The following is a 14,967-nucleotide window of genomic DNA, read 5'->3' as shown; positions in this document are numbered from 1 at the left end:
ACCTAAGTGTAAGGGCTAACACTACAATATTCTATCTTCCTATCTTGCCAAAAAATACTTTTATAGCAACAAATTAAAAAATTGTTTAAATTTATGGTTTTATCTGACTGAATGTCATCAAAATAGGAAAGATGATTGAATTTAATTATTACTGTACATGTTTGTATATTTTCTCAATGGATTGGCAATGTCTGGATTAGTAAGAAAAAAAAATATGTATAACCCACAAATTATTGTTCAGTCACTAAGTTGTGTCTGACTCTTTGGGACCCCATGGACTGCAGCACACCAGGCTTCCCAGTCCTTCACTATCTCCCAGAGTTTGCTCAAACTCATGTCCATTGTGTCAGTGATGCCATTCAATCATCTCATCCTCTGTCACCCCTTCTTCTCCTGCATAAATTATTGCATGATTTATTAGCTTGCTAGGACTGCCATAACAAAGTACAACAAAAATTGTGAATTAAACATTAGAAATTTATTGCCCCACAGTTCTTGAGGTCCATGATCAATGTGTTTGCAGGGCTACGCTCTTGATGATGGTTCTAGGAAAGGATCTGTTCCAGGTCTTTCTCCCAGCTTCCAGTAGTTCCTTGGCTTGTGACAATATAACTCAGTCTTCAAATGGTGTTCTCCCTGTGTTAGTGTCTCTGTCCAAATTTCCCCCTTTTAAAAGATCATCAGTCTTATTGGATTAGTGATCCACCCTACTCCAGTGTGACTTCAGCTTAATTAATTACATCTGCAAGGACTCTATTTTTAAGTAAGATCATATGATGAAGCAATGGGGGTCAGGACTTCAACAAATGACTTTCAGGAGGGACACAGTTCCATCAATAACAGATTTTTTTTCATAAGTTAATATTCTTGCCTTCATGTCAGCAAAATAATTAGCAATACTCACCATCACCAGTCATAAAAGAAAAAAAAAAAGACAAGGCACAGCAGGGTAAATAGTTTAAGGCTGATTACTTTGAATAATTCCAGTGGGCTCTGGACTATAGACTTGGGCTCCAGCCCTGGGATGATTTAGAGCAGGGGAGATACTAGTTTAGTGTGAGAGTTAGATAAGGAGATAGACTCAGGATTGATTGGTTTGCACATTAAAGGCATGCTCAGTAGACAAATAGTTATTATCTGTAGGAATTAGCTAGCCTTTGGAGGAGTATTCTCTTCCTGGGTCTGTGAGGTCCCCAAGTGCCAGAGCATCAAAAATATAGAAAATAGGGCCTGGGCTCTGCACTCAAGCAAGGAGATTGTGGCATCAGCTGGTTCTAGGCGATTTGAGCTCCAGTCAGGATGATCAAGGTTGTTGGCAGTGACTGGGGAAGAAAGTCTGCATTAAATGCAATACTGATGACACCATTGGGGACCTTAAGAAGCTGATCACAGCTCAAACTGGCACCTGTTGGAAAAAGATGGTATTGAAAAAATGGTACATGATTTTTAGAGACCATGTGTCTCTGGGGGACTATGAAACCCATTATAGGATGAACCTGGAGCTTTATTACCAGCAGAGGAGAATTCCTCTTCCCTGCCCTTCCCTCTTTTCCCACATTCCACCCACCCCAACTAATATGAATGTTTGTTTTTGGAAACTCATGTTGATAAAAACTTAGAGACTGAAAAAAAAAAAAGAATATAGAAAAAAAAAAAAAAACATAGCTAATACAAGATTTGACCTGTAATGATTGGATGCCAAAGAGGCAAACACAGAATCTAATAAAATATAGTTAGAACAACTTCATCCCTACTGGGAAGCTATAATCAAAAAATGAAAAATATTAAGTGTTGTAATATGTGTTGGAAAAGATGCAGAGAAGTGGGAACCTTCACACATTGCTGATGGAATATAAAATAGTACAGTTGCTGTGAAAGAGTTCTGCAATTTATCAAAAAGTAAAACAGAGTTATCATGTGATCTAGTAATTCCACTACCACATATACACCCAACATAATCAAAAACAGGGATGTAAACAGATACTTGTGTTCTGTTCTGTTCTGTTACAGACATGTAAACAGATACAATGCTAGTGTTCATTGCAGCATTAGTCACATATCCAAAGAGTGTATATAACCCAAGTGTCCATCAACAGATGAATGGGTAAACAAGTGGCATATTCGTACAATAGAATATTATTCAGCCATAAAAGGGATATAGTACTTATAAATGCTACATCATAAATGAACCTTTAAAACTATAGGCTAAGAGAAAAAAGCCAGACAAAAAGACCATATGTTTATGATTCCATTTATATGAATTAACCAGAATTAGCAAATCCATAGAAAGAGAAAATATACTACTAGTTTCCAGGAACTAGTGGAAGGAGTAAAAGAGAATGACTGTTTAATCAATATGAGGTTTCTTTTAAAGGTGATAAAAACATTTTAGGACAAGATAGTAGTGACAGTTGCCCAACATTGTGAATTTACTAAACGGCACTGAATTGTATAATTTGAAATGGTTGAAATGATGAATTTCATGTTATCTGTATTTTACAACAACAAACATCACACACACACAAAAAGCCCATCTTCTGTTAGGTACTTCAGGTTTGAATGTGACAGTGAGAACTTTCAGTTCAGTTCAGTCGCTCAGTCGTGTCCAACTCTTTGCGACCCCGTGAATCGCAGCACGCCAGACCTCCCTGTCCATCACCAACTCCCGGAGTTCACTCAGACTCACGGCCATTGAGTCAGTGATGCCATCCAGCCCTCTCATCCTCTGTCGTCCCCTTCTCCTCCTGCCCCCAATCCCTCCCAGCATCAGAGTCTTTTCCAATGAGTCAACCCTTCACATGAGGTGGCCAAAGTACTGGAGTTTCAGCTTTAGCATCATTCTTTCCAAAGAAATCCCAGGGCTGATCTCCTTCAGAATGGACTGGTTGGATCTCCTTGCAGTCCAAGGGACTCTCAAGAGTCTTCTCCAACACCACACTTCAAAAGCATCAATTCTTCAGCGCTCAGCTTTCTTCACAGTCCAACATTCACATCTATACACAACCACTGGAAAAACCATAGCCTTGACTAGACAGAACTTTGTTGGCAAAGTAATGTCTCTGCTTTTGAATATGCTAAGTTGGTCATAACTTTCCTTCCAAGGAGTAAGCGTCTTCTAATTTCATTGCTGCAGTCACCATCTGCGGTGATTTTGGAGCCCCCCCCAAAATAAATCTGACACTGTTTCCACTGTTTCCCCATCTATTTCCCATGAAGTGATGGGACCGGATGCCATGATCTTGGTTTTCTGAATGTTGAGCTTTAAGCCAACTTTTTCACTCTCCACTTTCACTTTCATCAAGAGGCTCTTTAGTTCCTCTTCACTTTCTGCCATAAGGGCGGTGTTATCTGCATATCTGAAGTTATTGATATTTCTCCCGGCAATCTTGATTCCAGCTTGTGCTTCTTCCAGCCCAGTGTTTCTCATGATGTACTCTGCATATAAGTTAAACAAACAGGGTGACAATATACAGCCTTGACGTACTCCTTTTCCTATTTGGAACCAGTCTGTTGTTCCCTGTCCAGTTCTAACTGTTACTTCCTGACCTGCGTATAGGTTTCTCAAGAGGCAGGTCAGGTTGTTTGGTATTCCCATTTCTTTCAGAATTTTCCACAGTTTATTGTGATCCACACAGTCAAAGGCTTTGGCATAGTCAACAAAGCAGAAATAGATATTTTTCTGGAACTCTCTTGCTTTTTCGATGATCCAACAGATGTTGGCAATTTGATCTCTGGTTCTTCTGCCTTTTCTAAAACCAGCTTGAACATCTGGAAGTTCACGATTCACGTATTGCTGAAGCCTGACTTGGAGAATTTTGAGCATTACTTTACTAGCGTGTGAGAGGAGTGCAATTGTGTGGTAGTTTGAGCATTCTTTGGTATTGCCTTTCTTTGGGATTAGAATGAAAACGGACCTTTTCCAGTCCTGTGGCCACTGCTGAGTTTTCCAAATTTGCTGGCATATTGAGTGCAGTACTTTCACAGCATCATCTTTCAGGATTTGAAATAGCTCAACTGGAATTCCATCATCTCCACTAGCTTTGTTCGTGGTGATGCTTCCTAAGGCCCACTTGACTTCACATTCCAGGATGGCTGCCTCTAGGTGAGTGATCACACCATTGTGATGATAAAACTAGAGTAGACTCATTAAAAATCAGACTTTTGACATTCATCAGTAAAATTTGTGTACTTATTGAGTAAATAATAACCTTTAACTATCTACTGAGACTTAATAAACAAAATCCTTCCCAGCTTCTGTGTTTCTATAGACAAGTCAAAAAGAATTAATACAAAGAAGAATTCTCTTTTGGCTGTCTTTTTACTTTAAAATGTATAAATAGAAAGTTTTTCTAATTTTATTTAAAAGCTACAGTTTAGTGATATTAACATTTAATATTAATATTAACTTAATATTAATCTTAAATTAGTAGTCTTTTCTGAACATTCTTCCAGTTCGAAGTTTGAGTCCTGGCTTTGGTTCAAGTGACAAACTGTCAGTATTGGACTCCTTCCTCTCCCTCTAAGCTAACTGAATTCCTTGGTCTCCAAACACCCAAAATAGTTAATTTTCTATCAAAAGAAAGAGAGAGAGATTATTTTTTATTATTTTATTTATCTATTTACTTACTTGGCTGTGCTTGGTCTTACATCAAGCAGGATCTTTGTTCTTTAATTGTAGCATGTGGGATCTAGTTCCTTGACCAGAGATCAAACCCAGACCCCCTGCATTGGGAGCATGGAGTCTTAGCCACTGAACCATCGGGAAAGCCCCACTTCATTTATTTTTATTGTAGTAAAATACACATAAAATATACAATTTTAACCATTTTAAGTTACAGTTCAGTAACACCAAGTACATTCATATTGCTGGGCAACCATCACCATGTCTCTAACACCATTCATTCAGAGTCAAAATTCTGGTCCACAAACACTTCGCTGTAGGAGGTTCAGTACTTGAGAAAGAATTTGTAATAAACCAAACCTCCTAGGATGGGTAGCTCCAGAAAAAAAAAAAAAAAAGAATCTTACAGAATCCATTCTATCTTGCAAAACTGAAACTATATCCTTTAAATAATGACTGTTCCTTTCTCTCTCCCAGTCACTGGCAATCAGCATTCTACTTTCTATCACTGTGAACGTGACTACTCTAGATAAGTCAGGTAAGTGAAATTCTACAGTACAGTTGACCCCTAAACAACATGGGTTTAAACTGAATGGGTCCACTTATTCTCAGATTTTTTTTTTTAATAGTAAATACTACAGTGATATATACTCCAAGGTTGGTTGAATCTGTGGATGAAGAACTGTGGTTATATAGGGCTGGCTACAAGTTACATGTGCAAATTTTCAACTGCATGGGGATGGGTGCCCTAACTCCCTCATTGTTCAAAGGTCAATTGTATTTGTTTTGTTGTGATTGGCTGATTGGCTTATTTGACTCAGTACAAGGTCCTCAAGTTTCATCCATATTGTAGCATGTATCAGAATTCCCCACTTTTTAAAAAAGTAATAATGGTACATTATGCCTGTACACCACATTTTGCTTACCCATTCACCTGTTGATGGACCCTCGGCCTGCATCCACCTTTTACCTGTTGTGAATAACGCTACCCTGACGAGAGTACACAACAGGCACTGCTTTTTGTTAGAGAGAAAAACTTTTTCCAGAAGTTTTCTTCCCTTCCGGCCTGGCAGATTTTCCCTCACATATTATTGCCTGAAATTCTCTCACATGTTCATGCTTAAACCAAGAGAAATAGGCCACAGTGTTTGCTTTAGAGTCTATATGTTAAGCAATTCACATTTTATGACTTGTAGGGCTTAGGTGGGGGTTATTTGTCTCCTGAAGCTCTTGGCTGTGAGGACTCTGAGTTCCACTATAAAAGAGAATGTGAGTGTAAGTCGGTGAATTACACTCTTGGCTGCCAAGACTAGTGAAGGCTACATATACAAATTCGGGTGAATGGCAGATTCATATAGGATTTCTATTTTTAAACCTTGAGGCTGGTGAATACTACCTCAGGTTCCTGGCTGGTCATCATTTTTTCTTTAAAAAATTTTTTATGATTTATTTTTTATTTTTGGCTGTGCTCACTCTTCATTGCTGTACATGGGCTTTCTCTAGTTAGGAGGTACTCTTTGTTGCAGTACGTGGACTATGCCTTGCAGTGGCTTTTCTTGTTGCAGAGCAGGGCCTCTAGGTATGCAGGCTCAGTATTTTCAGTTTGAAGGCTCAGTAGTTGTGGTGCACAGGTTTAGCTGCCTAGCAGCACATGGGATACTCCCAGATCACAGACTGAACCCATATTGGCAGGGGATTCTCAATCACTGGGTCACTAGGGAAGCCTGACCATCATTTTGTGTTTATTCTCACTTGTGCTTCCTTTCTTATGACCCAGTCTCCCACTACTTTCCTCCATTTGAAATCTTTCCATTCTTCCTCTGATGCTCTAATTTCCTATTCCCCGATTCTTCTCACTGAATTCTTTAAAAAAATTTTTTTAATTTATCTGGCTGACCTGGATTTTTGTTTCTGCGCACAAGCTTTCTCTCTAGTTGCGGCAAGTGCGGGCTTCTCACCATGGTGACTTCTCCTGCTGTGGAGCACAGGCTGTAGGTGCTGGGCTTCAGTAGATGTAGCTCACAGGCTCAGCTGCCCCTCGGCATGTGGAATCTTCCCAGATCGGGGATTGAATTCACGTCCCCTGTATTGGCAGGTAGACTCCCAATCACTGGACCACTGGGAAAGTCCAACCCATGGAATTCTTCCTTCACTTTCTGGTCTTAATAAATACTGACTCTTCTCTGAAGATTCTGTCTCCCTGCAATTTTTTTGAATTTATGCTTTTTTTGTCTTTCTGATCTCATTTACTTATAAACACCAAGTCCAGGTATTTGACTCTCTCCTTATTTTTCAATGCTACATCTAAACCAGGAACCCTCTATTTTTATGTAAAACTCCCGTTCCTTTCAAAATTTCATGATATTTACTTATACTGTTCCCCACGTCCCTCATTTCAGTCACCTTTTGGCTTCCTGGTTACTAGCTCAGATCCCCACCCACCTGGTTCATAATCTGATCTATGCCCATGATTTCAACTCTCACCTAAAGCTAATGAGTCCCAAAGCTATGAAAGAAAGTGAAAGTGAAGTCGCTCAGTCGTGTCCGACTCTTTGCAACCCGTGGACTGTAGCCCACCAAGCTCCTCCGTCCATGGGATTCTCCAGGCAAGAAGACTGGAGTGGGTTGCCATTTCCTTCTCCAGGGGATCTTCCTGACCCAGGGATCGAACCCAGGTCTCCCACATTGCAGGCAGATGCTTTAACCTCTGTGCCACCAGGGAAGTTCCTGTAGATGTATAGCTATATCCCAAAGCTATATAGTCAGCTCAAATCTTTCTCTTAAGCTCAGTAGCTAATTGCCTCCTGGGCACCGCCCTCTGATGGTGCTTAAACATTCTTACTTAACAGGTAGAAAATTGAAAAAACAGAAACCTGGGAGTCTCCCTTGCTTTCCCCCTACCTTATCCCACCCTCCTCTGGGTTCCACTGTCCTAATATATCTGAGCAGTTTTTTTTTTTTTTTTTAATCTTCTCTTATTACTATGAAGGCAATGGCACCCCACTCCAGTACTCTTGCTTGGAAAATCCCATGGACGGAAGAGCCTGGTAGGCTGCAATCCATGGGGTCGCTAAGAGTCGGACACGACTGAGCGACTTCACTTTCACTTTTCACTTTTCACTTTCATGCATTGGAGAAGGAAATGGCAGCCCACTCCAGTGTTCTTGCCTGGAGAATCCCAGGGACGGGGGAGCCTGGTGGGCTGCCGTCTATGGGGTCGCACAGAGTCGGACACGACTGAAGTGACTTAGCATAGCATAGCATCAGATCTCCCATTTTCTTAAAATCTGATTTATGAAAACAGTCTCCTAACTGTTCTTTCCATTCCAAGCCATTCTCTATAATCCTGCAACCAGCAGTCAAAAATGCAATCTGTCATTCCCTAAATGGTTTCCTTTATAACCAGTTTAAAGTTCAAGATTGTTACCATAGTATACAAGTGCATGTGTGTGTGCTAAGTTGCTTCAGTTGTGCCTGACTCTTTCTGACCGTATGGTCAGAGTGGGTTGCCATGCCTGTTCCAGGGGAATCTTCCCAACCCAGGGATCAAACCTACATCTCCTGCATGGCAGGAGGATTCTTTACTGCTGAGCCACCAAGGAAGCACAGAATATACAAGTCACACTTCCTAAAATTATGTGATTCAAAAAAAGACTTGAGTGCCTAGGCAGACTGCTTTGCCCCAGCAGTACTTATGTATTTGTTGAATGAAAATGAACATCTGGTCTAATTTTGACTCCTATGCAGTTTGCAATTGACTGAATGGGAGTCAGTTTAGAGGAGAGAATATTGCTGAGTGCTGCAGCTGTAAGAATCTCTTTTAAAAACCTAAAGTCTGTTACATAAATCATGTACTCTTTAGACTCTTTCCCACGTTCATTTATACAATTGATCATTGAAACTGCTTTAGAAATATGTGTATCAAATATTTAGCATATTTCAAAGCTTCCTTAATAACATCCCTAATAAGTGGATCTAATTATGTGTTTATTTACTACAAACACCTATGAATAGCAGATAACCTAATTATAGTTTATTATTACCTCTGAAGCATTCCCATGAAAATGTTTTCTCTCACAGAGTTCACATTGCTTTGGTGCATGAGTATAGAAAGCAGCAGATTGTTTTCCATGATAGTAGGTTTTAAATATCTACCTGCCTGTGCTGCATAATTTAGCACTAGGGAGTTGGATAGATGTCATGCCAAGGTTACAGAATATATTTCCCCTCTGTGACTTCAATGTGAAGTTGTAAAAGTGGAAAGTATTCTACTGTTTTACTAAGCAATTAAAATTTGTTTTGTACAAGTAAATCCACAGAATACCAATGTTTGTGGTATACACAGTTTTATTTTGTATAATTACCATGTAGTTTAATGAAAGAATCAAAGCATTGTTTCTCACATCCTGTTATTGTATATTAAAAATAAAATTTATTTGCTCTTGTAATCTAAGACTTTATGAAAGTAACAAAAAATCATCCAGAAAGCTTGTTAAATGTATATTATCTGTCCTAAAAAATCAAAACAAAGTTCTGTATTTTAAAATGTGGATCCACCAGCTGTCTAATCAGACAAGAAAACAGTTCTTTTGTTCGCTCACTCTAATAAATGTTACATCTTACTATATTCTTTGTGTGATTGGTTATTTGGTTGCCCTACTGCATAACAGAAAATAAATAGTTGTGCAGTTACCTGTTTTTGTGAGAATAATAATAAAAATAATTCAAACCATTAAACACATAAAAAAATGAAAACGTTTCAAATCTAATTTTGAACTTTTCAACTCTGCATTCTGAAAGATTTTCTTTCCCATGTGGTTTCATAGTCCGCTAGTACAGACTGTTAATTTTTCACTTCTAGCTCTTACTGTAATTCCCTACGCAATTCAGAAGCATGTCTCGTAGCCCTTGTTCCAGCAAAATCTTACAGCATTACACTTCGCAATAATTTAGTATTTCTCTCAACACACCTTATGAAAGAGGATAAAAATTTCCATTTCATAAAAAGCCTTCGCAGACTGTTCTGTTTCAATTCTGGAAAATAAATATGGAAAAGGAAAGCACACATTCCTTGATATTTTATAAGTATTTACCTATAGTCCCTTCAGAATACTTTCACAAAAAGAAAAGAAATACTTGTATTTTTTACCAAAGTGGAGCTCGGTAGAAAGGTCTACATTAATCTAAAGGATTTAGTCAGTCTTCAGAAACCGCTTTTGGGGTCTGCGGGTGTTTCGGGGAGAGTGAGAAATAAACGGCAGAGTGCATCCTGGATCTTGTAGTTCCCGCGTTCGAGGAGAGGGCGTGGTGTTCACGGCACGCTGGGAGTTGAAGTCTGTTCAACAGGAACGCAAGGCAGGAATGATGTTTTGTCTGTCAGAGACACCGCTTATAGGTGGATACTTTCCCTTGGTTCTGTGCTTGCTATATTGCTGGCTTGGAGCGAAAAAAGGATGGATGAAGTAAATAGATCAGGGGCCTGTCGGTATGGCTATTGCACATTTCAGTTCAGTTCAGTTGCTCAGTCGTGTCCGACTCTTTGCGACCTCTTGGACTGCAGCACGCCAGGCCTCCCTGTCCATCACCAATTCCCTGAGTTTACTCAAACTCATGTCCATTGAGTCGGTGATGCCATCCCACCATCTCATCCTCTGTCGTCCCCTTCTTCTCCCGCCTTCAATCTTTCCCAGCATCAGGGTCTTGCCATTGGTCTGGCTATTGCTGCCGCCAATCAATAGGCTTTAATGCCCCGGAAGTGGCTGACCTACTAGGTTTGAAGGGGGTGGGGTGGGGCGTTTCTCTGACTACGGTGGCCGGGGAGCTCGAGGTGCCTGTGGCTGCGGCGCTGAGGTCGGAGAGTCGGCTTGTATGCGCGCTGCTTTTGGGGCGGCTGCTGCTGGAGCTGGAACATTTCCTGGTTGGTGGCTCCTGCACATCGTTTACACTCTCCAGTTCTCTTTTTGGTGAGGGAGCGACTTGAGGTTCTTCTGACTCTGCTAGCCTCAGGAGAAGGTTGGGACTTAAGAGTCTCTGGTCCTCTCGAAAGATCGGGTTCCTTGAGGAAGAAGCGGGGGTTGTCTTGCCCTCAGTGGAAACCCTGTGGCCAACCTTTTCGGCTCTCTGAGGGTTTTGGCGTCACCCTCATCTCTCCTTTCTGGTACCATTTTTTCTGACTCTTTGCCCTTCCTGGGCTCCAGCGCTAACCCTAAGCCTTCCTGTGGGCAGCTGTTTCCCCTCCTCTAGAGGGTTTTCTTAGGTGTTTCAGGCACGATCTCTTTTCTCCTCAATTCTTGCATCTATTTAGCTCCTTCCCTATTTCTCTCCGATAAAAAAAAAAAAAAAAAAAAAAAGAAGAAGAAGAAGAAAAAAAACCCAAATCAGATCCTCAAGATCTTAATCTTCTCATTCCTCACTCCTTTATCCCTTTTTAGGCCTTTGTTACTGCTTCAGACACTTAATACATTTGCCTGAATATCTTAATGCTTTTCCATCCAGACCTTAACAGTTTACTCACTCTATTTGGTTCCTACTCATCCTCAACCCTTCCACCTCCATCCACATCTCAGGGCTTTTTTAGGTTGGAGGTTCAAATACATCGTTATGATGACTGGTGAATACGAGAGACTGTCAACTATCAGCTAAACGTGACTCTATGGAGTTTATACTTAAGATCTCTTTGGCTTACGTTTTCGGTTTGTTTTGATTATTTTCCCACAAGGGTTACTGCTACCCCATGGTTAGAGGAGAATACCTCCTCCTAGAGCTCCTTGTATCTGAAATACTTAGATGGAATCTTTTTCTCTTTTCCTACTCAAGACATATGTCCCCAGTGGAATTTTTGCGATGATTTTATGTCAATTAATAGCAGATAGACACAATTAATAGTAGATAGACACAATAGCTCTTTCCTCCTTTGTTGTTTATGATTGGTGATTAGATTGTGAGTCATTGAAAGTACCCAGAGGGATTGGAAAAGCTTTGAAAGGAAAAGTTTGTGTATATACCAATTTACAAAGTAATAAAGTGTCTTCCGTGAACAAGGGAGAGTTTCTAATTAGTTCAGTAATCTAATGCTGTGTTGAATTAATAATCTCACTGTAAAATTCTGGGAACTGTTTAAAGTTAAAAAGTAGCCAATATAAGAAATATTATAGGTTTGTAAAAAGAGTTTAAAACCCATTTTAACTGATCCTCTTTTTTTCCCTGTAAAATTGAATGCAAATATATTGAAGAGTTTATTTGTTGTGATTATCACATATTTCTATATATTTTGATAGAGCTGGTAAAACTGCTTTATATAATTTATTACTCACTAGTGTTTTGTAGACAGAAACTTTTGTACTTCTTGGCTTTCTGGGGACCATGTAACTTCAGTAACTGCAGCTTTCTTTTATTCTCAGTATTTTACTACTCTAATAATAAAGTTATTGTTCTTCTTTAGGAATCAAATATAATCTCTATGTGTCAGTAAAGTATAAATATTAATACTTGTACACTGTCTACTTGGTGGGGTTATTCCTAATTAATCAGAAATGGTTTCAACCATGCTTAAGATTGAGGGTGAATGTACATATAATATTTCACAATTAATTCACTCATGAATTCTTTATTGAATAAATGTTGAGGTTAGACATTGCTCAAACTTAATATTTTTCCTGAGATTTTATTCATTTAATAGGCATTTATTGAATGCTTCTTACTGTTTAACTGTTGTCACACTATCATCAAAACATTTACTGAGAGCATCTTCTTGTCCTCAGCTCTGTACTAGATGCTTTAAAGCATTATTGTATTGAATCATTATAACAACTCAGTGTGCTATTGAGTATTATTTACATTTAGCAGATGAAGAAACTGAAGTTCAAGGAGTTCAAGTCATTTAGTCCAGTTCCTTTTGACTCTTCCCTCTTATTACAGCTGCAAAGATTTGTTCTATACTCTGGAGTATGTTATTGTTGTTCAGTCGCCAAGTCAACTCTGCGACCACATGGCCTGCAACATGCCAGGCTTCCCCATCCTTCACTGTCTCCTGGAGTTCACTCAAACTCATGTCCATCGAGTCGGTGATGCCATCCAACCATCTCATCCTCTGGTGTCCTCTTCTCCTTCTGTCTTCAATCTTTCCCAGCCTCAGGGTCTTTTCCAATGAGTCAGTTTTTTGCTTCAGGTGGCCAAAGTAATGGAGCTTTGGCTGTACTTTGCATTTAAGTTAAATAAGCAGGCTGACAGAATACAGCCTTGACATACTCCTTTCCCAATTTTGTTTCATGTCTGATTCTAACTGTTGCTTCTTGACTGCATACTAGAGAGCATTACTTCAGTAGATACTAAGCAGCTATTATGTACCAGATACCCTTCTAGGTGCTGGGAATATAACTGAACAAAAGAGACAAAAATCCCTTCTCTTAGGGAGCTTACACTCTATCAAAATGTATGACCTGTAAACCTTGCCTTCAGGAAACAGAAAATACAACCAATATGGGGGGCTTCCCTTGTGGCTCAAATGGTAAAGAAAATGCAACCAATATGCATTAGATTTCATCTGTTTTAAAATGTTAAGGTTGAAAGATTAACTAGGGCATATTTCATGAAGATGAAATATGATTTAGAGCTAAAGTATTGAGTAGGAATTTGGTAGATAGAAATTGGGAGGAAAGTAGTTCCAGTTTGAGGCATAAAATGAGCAAAATTCTAGAAAGAGATTAGTGGAAAGTATAGATAGCTAGACTGGTATCTTCAGTTCTTTGCATATAGGTGCACAGCGTTGACTGAATTTGAAGCAAATATTTAAATGAATGAAGCTAGGGCAAGAACTCAGCAGGCAACGTGGAATTAGATAAGTGTCATGTCATTATTCTGGGATTTAAGGAAAGGAATTGATTTGATAGCTGTTGGTGAAAGAACCAGTAGGCCCTGTTAATTATTGAATACTGGCAGTAGCACAGTAGCCAATGGAAAAGGGAGGTTAGCCTACCAGGTTTGGACTGAGTGAGCCAGATTTACCTGTTTCATCAAATCATGAGGTTTTTTTCCCCCTTGTTTATTTTATTCCAAGATGTGCCATTATTTTATGAACTGCTATGAAAGAAAAAAATTGCCAACTAAGCATACAGAGATTGTTGACTATAAGATGTATTCCGTTTCGGAGTTAAAGATGTAAAAATAAAAAAAATGAAATCACAATGTGTGATCTAGAAATGATGAAATAAGGTACTCCTTATAATTTTTCATGAACCTTATAACTACTTAATTTTTTTGACTATTTATAAATAAGTTTGTAATCTTTGACATGCATTCAATCATTTAGCATTTATATATTTATTTACTAGGCAGTTTTCTAGGCCACGGTGATATGGTGATGAGTAAATAGCGTCTCTACCACACAAAATGTATGAGGGAAGGCAGACACAAATATTCCATCAAAAAAGGTAAAGGTGCAATTGTTTGTTAAGTTTTATGAAAAAAGACTAGATGTTATACAGAAGAAAAACTGTTTTCAGAGAAGATAGTGTAGATGACAAGAGGCCATATAAGAGACGATAATACCTTAGACAAAGTGATGGTGAAGGTAAATAAAACTGGAGGGATTTTAGAGATGTTTAGGTGTGGAATTTGGTGATTAATTGGGTATGAGAAATGAGGGAGAGAAAGGTGCCGTTGGCCACCACTAGATTTTTTGGCTTGTGTAACTAGATGGATTGTGGTACAATTCATGAAACAGAAAACAGTGTAAGATGACTGGGTTTGGGGGGGACATGCTTTGTTTTCACTGTGGCATCAGTGTTAAAGGTTAATGTCTTAATTATTCTTTTTTTCCTTTAATGTCATTGTTTAAGTATATTTGAGGAATAGTGTACCTGAAATAAGTTTTTTCAGTATTATTTTTCTTGAGTGGGCAGGGAGGAAGTTCTAGATGAAGGCCTTTGGAAAAATATTGGAATTTGTTTTGAATTTTTATGTAACATATTCAACCATATATATGAATAGATAACTGAGTAATAAAGCTATATATCATCTTTATTTTCACTTGGGATTTGGCAATAAATTGAGCATCTGGTTAAATTCTAACTTCAGTTGGTGTATATATAAACATAATTGTGTTTTAGGGAATGCTTTTGGTTTTTTCTGAAATGACTCCTTTATGTAATTTTTGGTAGATATTCGATCAATACAGTTGGTTATTTAAAAGTTATATCTCATAGTAAAAAGCTGTAGAGAGTACAGAGCAAAAAGCTTGGGCTTGGAGTCAGGTTGCCTGGATTCAAGGTGTGTTTTGCTATTTTGTAGCAGTATAATCTTGCAGCATTTAGCCTTTGTTAGTTTTTAAATCTATAAAATGAGTATAA

The 14,967-nt window shown here is 38.8% G+C and overlaps 1 protein-coding gene across 4 annotated transcripts in view; it reads left to right on the top strand.

Annotated features, from left to right (window-relative positions):
- Positions 1-10,417: 10,417 nt before the first annotated feature.
- ATG4C (autophagy related 4C cysteine peptidase) overlaps positions 10,418-14,967 on the top strand; it is a 96,299-nt gene continuing 91,749 nt past the window's right edge. Inside the window, exon 1 of one of the 4 annotated variants that reach the window (XM_019957336.2) lies at positions 10,418-10,538. The gene's annotated coding sequence lies outside the window, so the exon portion shown is untranslated. Of the gene's footprint in view, positions 10,634-14,967 lie in introns of all 4 variants that reach the window. The other 3 variants (XM_070786429.1, XM_019957334.2, XM_019957335.2) reach the window with 3 other exon arrangements.

Source organism: Bos indicus, chromosome 3 (genome assembly GCF_029378745.1).
Source record: "Bos indicus isolate NIAB-ARS_2022 breed Sahiwal x Tharparkar chromosome 3, NIAB-ARS_B.indTharparkar_mat_pri_1.0, whole genome shotgun sequence".
Lineage (NCBI taxonomy): Eukaryota > Metazoa > Chordata > Mammalia > Artiodactyla > Bovidae > Bos > Bos indicus.
The sequence above is the reverse complement of the archived record's forward strand: the minus strand, read 5'-3'. Positions and strand labels throughout refer to the sequence as shown.